Consider the following 12,052-nt stretch of genomic DNA (forward strand, 5'->3'; position numbering starts at 1 on the left):
AACTCAAAAAAAAAAAAAAAAAAAGAATGACTGGTTCATATCATAAGTGTATATTTAACTTTTTAAGAAATTGCCAAAATATTTTCCAAAATAATATATACCATTTTATACTCCCACCAGATGGGAGAGATACAGTTCTTCTAAACCTCTGCCAAACATGATGTCAGTCATTTAGATTTTAGCTATGCTATTAGGTATTTAGTGAGATCTTATTGTGGTTTTAATTTTGATTTTGCTAATGGCTTATTGATGACGTGGGGTAAGTTTTTATGTATGTATTTGCTCTCCATATATCTTCTTTTAAGTGTTTATTCAAGCATTTTGCCTAGTTTTAAATTAATTTGTTTTTTTCTCTATTGAGTTTTGAAATTTCTGTGCATGTTGATACAAATCTTTTACCAGATATGTACTCTGGTAATACTTTCTCCAAATTTGGGTCTTGTGCTTTCATTCTCTTAACACTTATTTCAAAACCAAAGTTTTTCATTTGATAATCATTTTTTTAATTTTATAGATAGTACTATTAGTGTCATATATAAGAAATCTTTGTGCAACCCAAATACACAAAAATTTTCTTGTCTTCTCTTCAAAGTTCTAAGGTTTATGTTTTAAACTCTGGTACATGATCAATTTTTTACAATGTTCAAGATGAATCAAATATCACTTTTTGCACATGGATATTTAATTGTTCCAACACCATTTACTAAAGGTTGACCTTCTCCCACTGAATTGGCTTTGCATTCTTGTAAGTAAGAATTTGTCCATATATTTTTGAACAAATGTGGGCTCTATTTCTGAACTGTTTATTCTGTTTTACTGATCTATTCATCTGCCTTTATGCCAGTACTATATTGCCATAATTACCTAATAATAAATCCTGAATCAGGTAGTATTTGTCCTTCAATTTTATCTTTTAAAAGTTGTTCCAGTTATTATTTGCTTTTCCATGTGAAGTTTAGAATCAGCTTGTCAGTTTGTACAAAAACAAAACAAAACAAAACAAACTACCAGAGTTTTAACTGAGATTTCTTTGAGTCATGGATCCATTTGGGAAGTGACATTTTAATAATATTTGCCCCTCAAATTCATAACCACCATAAATCCCCTCAATTTATATAAGTCCTCTTTTATGTCTTTCAGTGATGTTTTGTAGTTTTCAGTGTATAGAACATGTATGTCTTTTGTCACATTTCTCCTTAAGTATTTATTTTATATTGTTAATGCTATGTAAACAGTACTTTTAAATTTCAGTTTTCAGTAGCTCATTGCTAGAAATGCAATGCATAAAATGCAGAAATATAATTGCTTATTTTAATATTTTGCTATTGGCCTTCCTGTAGATTCCATTAGATTTTCTATGCAGTGATTATTCATCTGTGAATACAGGTTTACTTCTTCTTTTCAAATCTGGTTGTCTTTCATTTCTTTGCCTCATCCTATTCTACTGGCTTTACAATAGTGTTGAGTAGAAGTGGTGAGTGTACTTTGTTTTTATTCATAATCTTAAGGGTAAAATATTCACTCATTCACCATTAAATATGACATTAGCTGCAGGGTTTCCATAGACTTCTTTTATCAGGTTTAGGATATTGTATTTACTTAAATTCTGTCAGTCTCAAATGTACGTTATGTCTGCTAGATAACATATGCTCACAGAACAGCTCATTCTAAAAGCCCTTGTTCCCTAGTTTGCTGCTTTTATTGATTGATTGATTGATGTCAGTTTTTAGCATATTGAATTGAATCCAATGCTTTTCTGTATATATTAAAAGGATTTTATACATATTTTTTTCTTCTTCACTTTGTTAACTGGTGAGTTATATTGCTTTTTAAATGTTAATCAACTTTGAGTTCCTAGGATAAACCTCACTCGGTCATGATGTTTTATTTTTCTTACATGTTTCTGTATTTTATTTGAGATTTGTTTATAATTTTTGCATAAGTGTTTATGAAGGATATTGACCTGCAGATTTATGTTTTTATAATATCTGTTTGGTTTTGTATCAAGGTAATGCTAGCCTCCTAAAATTAGTTGGAAAGTATTCTCTTTTTCATTTTCTAGAAGAGCTTTTGCAGTATTAGCATTATTTTTCCTTAAGTATTTTGTGGAATTTACCAATAAAGTGGCTTTCAATTATGAATTCAGTTTCTTTAAGTAATACAGAGTTAAAATTTATGATTTTTTTTTTCTGGAGTAAGAATTATTAATTGTATCTTTCATGAAATGTTCTTTTCTTGTAAGTTTTTAAGTTTATAAGCAAAATTTTTAATTATTTACCTTTATTATCATTTTTAATTCACCAAATCATTTATTTACAAAAGCCAAAGCATGATTTGAAAGGAAAAATTTTGAAATTTTTACTATTTATGTTTAAAGACCTCTTTTATCAAGTTCAATGCATTGTATTTACTTAAACAAGCCTACTTAGAGGAAAAGCCATCTTTTAAAAAAACTTCCATTGAAAAATGTTACCTTCTTTGAGTAAGTCTTCACTTAATATCATTGGATACTTTCCTGGAAACTACAACTTTAAGTAAAGTGATGCATAATGGAACCAATATTTTTTTATTTCTCAACAACATTATAACAAAACAAAATTGAATGGTCGGCTATACATCTTTTTCCTTTTGCTTAAATTTGCAGTTTCCAAGAACCTATCAACAATGTTAAATGAAGACCTACTGTACCTATTTCTTAATACAGTTGCATATATAATTCTCATATATTCAATACTTATATAAGAAATGAAAAGAATAAAGTCATGTAAGAGATTAAATGTTAGGTCTATTACATCTCTCTCAATTCCACTCCATAAGCATATGTCCCAATATTGGTGAGACCATTTTGCCACACTGAGGATGAACTTAGTGTTTAAAAATATCAGTTTTTAATATCCATAAAGCATGGCCCCTACACACAACCCAACTTCTTTTGGTGCTCAGCTCATGGAATAAGTGATTGATTCTTTGGCAGGACTTTCAAAAGCATCATCGAGAGGAGTAGGTAGCCCCTAGCATAGCTCACACTGATCACCCTCTTTTCTGATACATTCTATGGACATAGTTGACAAGACTCATATACAAGTCTCCTTTATAGAGTCACCCAAGTGTCCCCATATTCCCAGAACCACTTAAAGGTAATTGTTCGGTCTCCTCAAACTGTGTTTTTACCTGCAAGCATACTTTGTAATTTTTTTTTTTTTTGAAAGGTGGCTAGGATGCACTGGGTAAAAAGAACTATTGTGAACAGGACTTTAGTGATGTAATGGTAAGATGGGGGAAGGGAAGCATTCTACAGCCTTATAAAGAGGTCCTAGTCTTTTGCAAGCCTGCGCCCTGGGCTCTGAACTTCGAGTGTTTTTCTCAGTTTCCTCCTCTCCACTGCTTAGATGGGGTAAGATAGCTGGAAGAGGCTAAAGTTTTGTGTCTCCCTTTTCCCAGGAAGTTAGGCTCTGATAAAACCTCAGGCGGTTAGGTTGTAGTAAAATAGTTTCTCCTAGGACAGAGCTTATTAAGAACAGGGTGCTCTGGTGCATTTCCATTTTTTTTTTCCTTCTGCTGCTGGAAGCACAAGGATTTTGTTTCTGTTTATTTTTTGTTTTTTGCTTTTGTTTTTTTGCTCTATTTCCAATATCCAATGTTAGATTCAATGTTAGAACCTAGTAGAGCTGTTAAAGATAGAATTCACCAAAGTGCAAGGGCCTATGCATGACTGGGCCCCCCTAGATGTTTTTTAAAATAGATATGTGGAGTACAAGTGAGAATTAATTACATATATGAGGCTGCATGCAGGTGAAATTTAGCCTTCATTCCCCTGGTAGTAGAACTGGTACCCTTTGTGTTATCACGCACTCCCAACCCTCCACCCTCCTTCCCGTTGCTGTGCCCAGCGACTGCTGATCTCTCCCTTGTGTTCATGTGATTGTCGTTCACGGCCCACTTGTGAGTGACAGCATGCATAGATCTTTTCTTCTGTGATAGTGTACTTAGTATGATGGTCTCCAACTCCATCCAATTGCTGCAAAGTCCATGATTTTTTTCTTCTTTGCATAATACTCTATCATGTATATATACCACATTTTCTTTATCCAGTCCACTTTCGACAGGCAGTAGAGTTGGTTCCATGCTTTGTTTTTTAATATTTTCTTAATTTTATTCCCCTAGACTTTTTAACTCACAGAGTAGTTCATATTAAGTCTCGAGCAATTCATTAACTAGGTTCAGGTTTTTCTACCCTAGCACTGGTTCCTTCAGAATTGTGTGCTTGCAGGTTTCGGTTCCAGGAAGTTGTAATTCTCTGTGTCAGCCTGTCTCTCTCTACAAATTGAGAGACAGTCGATTTGTGATGTAACTTCACTTCTTTGAAGAATCTAAGTAGTTTTGTTGGTTTTTCAGATCATCCAGCTTTTTATTTGTTAGGATAGAACGATAACTTCCAAGCTTCTTGACAATAACAACATGTCAAAGCAAAATCTGAAATATCTTGTTATAATTTAACTATCTGTATTATAGGTAGTAATGTCACTTCTCTTATTTTTGACACTGATAATTTTTGCTACCTCTTTTCATCCTAATCAGCTTAGTTAGAAATTTATCAATTTTATTGATGATATTAAAGAACTAGCTTTTGTTTTTATTAATTTTCTCTATTGTTTTTAATGTTTGTTTGCCTCTTTGATTCCTACTCTGATTTTTATTACTTGCATTTATCTGCATATACTGGGTTTAGCTTACTCTTTTTTCTAGCTTCTTAAGACAGGTTCTGGCCACTTTCACAGAGCATCATTTAGTCCATTTCATTTTTAGTTCATCATTTTGTTCTACATTTGTGTAAACCTAATCTAATATCTCTACTTCCATGCTAGTATTCTTCAGTTTCTTTTAACCAACTTAAAAGTACCTTTAAAGCAAATGAATTCCCAGGCAAAGCCTATACTTTCTTAACTTGGAAAGTAAATGTTGCTGTCCTATGAGTATAGTTAAAACCTTAAGCAAATTTCTTCCCAGTTGAAATGAAGGTGAAATAATATGTTAAACTTCTTCCAATAGATTTTAACAACTCTTCTGTCTTGAAAGAACTCACCAATTTAAAATGAATTCTTCTATTGAAATTTTATCATAAGTTCTTAATTCAATACTCATCTGGCCAACTTAAAACTGTTTTCTTTAATAGGCTTATGTTAATAAATTAGAAATTTAGAATCCAATTTTTAAAATGCTTACCTAAGCTTATATAACAAAAAGAAATTGTATAGAATTCAACATAATTGAACATACTTGTATAGAATTCAAAAACTTGTAATCATAAATTTTTAATACATCAAAACTTAAAAAATATGACTTTATCTCAGAAAGGTTATAAAATAATGAATAGGTTAAAACCAAACAACTGATTTCTCCTTGTTCTAAAAAGAATATCTGTGAAGAACTGGTACTCTATGGAATTATTTTCTTTCAAACATATTTATATTTATTTTAATATTCTATTCAGATGGTTTTGTTTCATCACTACAGGTCACTAGGCTTTTAAATTATCAAACAGTTTACATTGTATTGCTTGTATATTTCTTCTGTCCATCCACTTCTTCCTTACACCAAGAATTCAATAAATGTAGGCTATGGTATGCAGTTTCCATTGAGTGCTGTAACAATTCTTCGCCATCCTCTATGTTCATGCCACTCCAGACATCAAGCAGTGTAGCGTTTTTCTTCATTCCTCGACTCCTGACTGGCCTCAAAAACTTGCTTTGGCAAGTAGAATGTAGTGGAAGAGATGTTTTGAGACTTCCAAGTCTAGGCTTTAAGAGAACTACTACTTTATATTTTCCACTTTTTGGAACCCAATTGACACTGCAAGAAACCCAAGTCACAGAGAAATGCCATAGGAAGGAAAACCAAAATACTGCTACTGACAGATAGCATTGAGCATCCAACACCAACTGCAAGCCCTGTGAGCCCTCTTTGACATTTTGTGTGTGTGTGTGTGTGTGTGTTGGAGTCTCACTCTGTTGCCCAGACTGGAGTGCAGTGGCCGCTCCCAGCCACCGCAGCCTCGACCTGCTGGGCTCCGGCGATCCTTCCACCTCAGCCTTCCAAGTAGCCGGAATTACAGGCATGCACTACCACGCCCTGCTGATTTTTTGATTTATTGTAGAGATGAGGTCTCGCTGCCCAGGCGGGTCCCGAACCCGCGGGCTCAGGCAATCCACTCACCTCAGCCTCCCAAAGGCACGGGATTACAGGCTGAGCCACCGAGCCCGGCTCCCTCTTTGACTTTTTAATTCAGTTGATTCCCCACATGATCTGAAGCAGAAGAATCATCCAGTCCATTTCAGTCCACCACAGACTTGGAATAGATAAGAAAGTAGTTGCTATTTTAAGCCATATGAATGACTAGAATCATTATACAACACTAGAAAATTAAAATATAGGATGACAGAATATATTTTATTTTAATTTTCTTATTGCCAGGAAGACTTAAAGTAGATATTCAAAAAGTTCTACTTCCTCCCACCCCCAATAAGTTAAACACAAAAACTGTCCTGATATTTTTTAACAGATCAAACATGGCAGATTCCTTATTAACAGGTTAATATTTGCTATGATCAACCCAGGACTGTGGGTTGTATATTTACATAGGTATAGTAATAAAATATGTTTAGGGTTGTTGCTGTCTTTTCTAGTACATTCAACACATATTACTAAGATAAATCAAAGTTATATGTCAAAATTCAGAATTTTAGTCAAGGAATAATGAAGAGAAAAAACCCTAAAATATTAGAATAGTCTACATTTTTGCAAAAAAAGTATACACACACACAAATAAAGTCTTATTTAAAACTTACTATAATAATTATTGATAATTGCTAAGTTACTGGAAGAACATAAGAAAGAAGTTATGCTATATGAAATACACATTTTGGAAAACATCAGAAAATTATATAATAGTCCAACTAATTAGAACTGAAATCATCCATCTAATTCTGATTTACTGTGCCTGACAATATAAACTAAAATGACTTTGGAAATTCCAGTGTGAATTCTAAGTGACTGAAAGCTCAATATTGAAAGCTCAATATTCAGTTAATAACAAGTCCACAGCAAGGAAATAGAATCAAACTTACCTTAGAATTATTTCCTTTAGACTTGCTATGTATGTTGTATTTACTTAAACAATTTGTAAGTCATGTATGCAAGTCATTTCTGACGTAGACTAAGTCACACTTGGGCATGAAATATCCAATTCTAAAATCTTTTGGCTCATAGTTCTGGTGGAGAGGTAAGTGAAGATTACCAAAGCAATAAATTATCATTAAGTTAGAGGGGATGACTCTAAACAAGAAAAGCAGATTCACAGTGAGCATAGTAAAGTGTTTTATGACATGGATGAGATATGGTGGGAAAAAAACTGTGTGCCCATCCATTTGGACAGTACTACATTTAGAAAAAAATTATCAAAGAACTTGTGGAAAAATTGGCAGGACTGTACAAAGTGCCTCTAAATCACTGTTCAGCATAAATCTAAAATAAAAGATTGTCTATGGCTCTACTAATAAAATTTTTTTAATGTACATACATTTTGACCTACATATTCTATTTCATGGAATTTACCCCAAGGATGTACAGGCAAAAGCTTTTAAAGGTATCTACATGAGGATATTTATTGCAATACGTTTTGTAATAACATTTTTTAAAGGCATAACTGTATCCATTAGTAAAGGGTTTTAAAAATAAATTATAGCATATCCATAAAATGGAATAATATTAATCACAAAAAATAATGGGGTAGAGTTATATGTATTGATATAAAAAGGTATTTAAGATATTAAAGTTAAGGGGAAAAGCAAAGTCCATGAACATAGAATCTAATCCTTTGGGGAGGAAAATACAAAATAATATATAAATAGATGTATGGAGTTGGGCGTACATATTTATTTTCTAAATGAGAACTCAATGGTGGTTACCTGTGGAGAGGAGGGCTAGACAGGATTAAGAGAATAGGTGGAGTAGAGAAGGCATCACTTTTATGTTTGACTCGCATGTATTAGTTCAATATTTTGACACTGACTTGTATTAATTTTTGAATTAACAAAAACTGATTTCGACCAGCTTCCTCTGCCCATATGCCAAAAACCAATCACTGTGACTATAAATTTTCCAAAAGGGAAAAGGATTATTCACAAGGCAGCCCAGCAAGGAGGCGTGAGAACAGCTCTCAAGTCTACCTCCCCAAAGAAAAGGCTTAGGGATATTTATGGGTTAGAGTAGTAGGGTGGTTTAAGGCACAGGGGAAGGTGATTGACAGTGAAGAAAAATAATCAGTGATCTGTATTGATTGTGTACAAGCATAGTCAGGATTCATGGCTCTTTATAGAATACATATTCAGAAAACGACAGCGTAAGCATGATCTGAGGATAAAGTTTTTGTCCTTGTGAGACCTAATGGCCACCTGTTGGGCATTTGCACAAGCCCACTTGAAGGATCAGTGATCTCAACCAGTTTAAACTGGACAGGAGCTGCCCCAAGTTCCTGAAAAACAAATTAAGGGACTGCAACCATGGTGGCATATAATGTTTTCAATAAGAAAGTCAGTGTAGGTTAAGTTATAGCACTCAGCATCATGGCTTTCAGTTACATGGGCAAAAAAATTGTAATAATAATAACAAAAAGCAAGTAATCAAAAGCATGCAGGGCAGGTTAAGTTTAGCAGGTTTACTCAGATTAGCCCCTCGGTTTCAAAGCTATCTGGTTGGGAATAAAAACCACGGTTCTTCTTTGAAATTAACTATACTAAAAATATTATGTGAAATTAAATATACAAATAATCTTTACATTTAAAAGCTTATCTCAAAACACCTTTGTATCTTCAATTCTGATTTTTCCTATAAAAGTATCATATAGTCTAGCTAAACTGAACTCAGAATACACAATTTCCTCAAGCTGTCCTCATTTGATATGGCTCTTTATAAAGAAGTCGACTAAGGCTTCAACAAAAAGTTTCTCTTATCTTTCAAAATATTTATTAAAAACTCATGATGAATATAGCAGCACATAAGCATTGACTATAACATTTGATCTAGGTTTTTCAAGACACAAATGCATTTTCTAGGAGGCAAATGCAAGTCAGACAATTTTTAACAAAATTTGGGTCATGAAAGGACATAAGTGGAACCGTTCATTCAGTGTGGTTATATATGATGCAATCATGAATGAGAAACCAACAAGGTAGTTTAAGTCCACACTGTCAAGTGTTGGCAATACAATTTTTAAAATGCTTGAACTTCTTCATTTGGTTATTGATTCATTCATTCAATAAATATATAACATACTTATCTCAGTTTTAGCTTCCCCCTGAAATAACTGAGACAAGAATGTGTGTGAAAATAGTTTATTTAGGATATGATTTCAGGGAACTTTGCAAAGGAATAAGGAGACGTGACTGGGAAGACAGGAGAACCAGTAAAGCATGTGGTAGACTCTGGTGACCACTCTGAAAAACAGGGACTCAATTCTCTCAAGAACTCTCTGATAGACACTATGTGGAATACCCTTCAGAACTGATTCATTAGACCTAAAAAGCTCTAGAACTTAATTGAATATTTGTATTTCATTTGAAAAATAGGATGTAAGTGGATATAGCAAATAATAAGTGAATGCACGGAAAAAATATTCTTTGAGCAAAAGATTGAAAAATAAGAAAAACAATAATAAAATCCCAGAGAATCCTAAAATTTAAGGTGTACACTGGAGAGGCAGTGTCAGATAAAAAGATAAATATGATTATAAACATGAAAGAACATGGAGAAAGTAGTGTAATGGAAGTCTGATGGAATATTCATAATGTGATCAATAACAACCAAGATTTTTAAAAACTTGCTAAATGGTCACCGTATGTTATACATTTTTTAACTTTGCTCACAATCTTCAGTTGAAATGTTGGAGAATGTCTTTCTTTTTGACGGTTTGGTGTTTTGAATTCTTTTTTATTTTTTTAAAGCTGTGGGGTACAATTCAGGGTTAGGTATACAAATGTTCATTATGCAGGTTCCCTTGTTGATGAAGTGTCCCCTCCATCCCCTGGCAGTTTCCCTTAACTGCCAATCCCACCCCTCTACCCTGGCAGTTTCCCACTACTGCCAATCCCTTTCTTATAGTATTATGATAATTGTTCAAGGTCCGCTTATGAGTAAGAACATATGGTACTCCGTTCTTTGTTTCTGTGATAGATCACTGAGTATGAAGACTCTAAATCCATCCAAGTTGCTGCAAAGTCCATATGTTTGTCCTTCTTTATGGCTGCACAATATTCCACTGTGTACATGTGCTACTTTTTTTTATCCAGTCCAGCTTTGATGGGCAGCATGGTTGGTTCCATGTTTTTGCTATTGTGAACAGAGCTGCAACAAACATGCTTGTACAGGTATCTTTTTTGTGGAATGATTTGAGTTCCTCTGGGTATATTTCCAATAAGGAGCTTGCTGGGTCATATAGAAGGTCAATTCCTAGTTCTAACAGAAATCACCACACTGTCTTCCAAATTGTTGCACTAGTTTGCATTCCCAACAGCAGTGTAGAAGTGTTCCTTTTTCTCTGCATCCTCTCCAGTATCTGTTGTTGTTTGTTTTATTAATGATGGCCATTCTTACTGGGGTTAGGTGGTTTCTCACTGTGGTTTTGATTTGCATTTCTCTGATGATGAGTGAGGCTGAGCACTTTTCATGTGTCTGTTGGCTGCCCGTATATCTTCTTTTGAGAAGTGTCTTTTCATGTCTTCTGTCTACTTTTTAATGAACTGCTTGTTTGTTTGTTTTGGTGCGTTTGAGTTCCTGGTAGATCCTGGATGTTAGGCCTTTGTCAGATGTACAGTTGGCAAATATTTTTTCCCATTCTGCGGGTTGTCTCCTGGCTCTCTTGATGGCTTCTTTTGCTTTGCAGAAGCTCGCCAGTTTGATAAGGTCCCATTTGTCTACCTTATTTCTTATGGTATGGACACAGGGTTCTGATGAGGAATTGGTTGCCAGTTCCAATTTCCATAATGGTGCCTCCTGCATTTTCTAAGATTCTTATAGTTTGAGGTTTTACATTTAAGTCTTTGATCCATTTAGAGTTAATTTTTGTGCATGGTGATATGTAGGGGACCTACTTCAATCTTCGGCATGTGATCAGTCTTCCCAGCACCATTTACTGAATAGGTTCTTCTCTCCCCAGTATTTGTTGGTGCAGGCTTTGTCAAAGATCAGTTGGTTGAGAAATGGAGGTTTTGCTTCTGGTATCTGAAGAATGTCTTTCAAATAAATGTGAAGAGGAGCTGAAGAAAAAGAAAAGAAAAAAGAAAGGGGGGAGAAAGGATAATGAAAGGAAAGGAGAAAGATGTTGATCTTGGTGAAATTATGGCACTAATGACACAGAGAAACTTTTAAGATTTACAAATAATAATATTTAGGCAGACAGTAAAATTTTAAATGAAACAAGACTGAAAGACAATTCCTTTCCAAGGCACGTTGGAACACACTATACTGTAATATCACTTTCAAGATTAAAATTAAATAAATGCAGTTCACATATAACAAAACTACATTTACTACCAAGGAATTTCTAAAATTCTACTTCAGAGAGATAAATATATCCCTAAAAGGAAGTCTGACATACAGTGATTAGTAAAAAAGGATGATAAAAAGGTCTGTGAGCCTATAGAACATGAACTATATAAAACAACACTAAAGACATAAAATTAGGTTGGTTGGAATCAAGAGAAAGTCAAAATTCTAAATGGAAAGGGAATATAGGGTGATAGGAGGTGATCAGAATTATACAGTCCTAAGGTGCCCACATTTTTTGAGAAGTAAGTAACAGTTTGGATTATGTTATCATTTAAGATGATTGTGTTGAAATGTTAAGAGAGACTAATATAAGAATATTAAAATTTATTACTCAAGTTGGGGAGTGTTACCATCTGAACAATATAAGCCTTCTTATCCATGAACATGAGATGATTTACAAATTACTTAGATGTTATTTAATTTATTTCAGTATGAAGGGGCCACCAAAATC

This window comes from Carlito syrichta, unplaced genomic scaffold, assembly GCF_000164805.1.
Source record: "Carlito syrichta isolate Samal-C Ts95f unplaced genomic scaffold, Tarsius_syrichta-2.0.1 Scaffold314393, whole genome shotgun sequence".
Classification (NCBI taxonomy): Eukaryota; Metazoa; Chordata; class Mammalia; order Primates; family Tarsiidae; genus Carlito; species Carlito syrichta.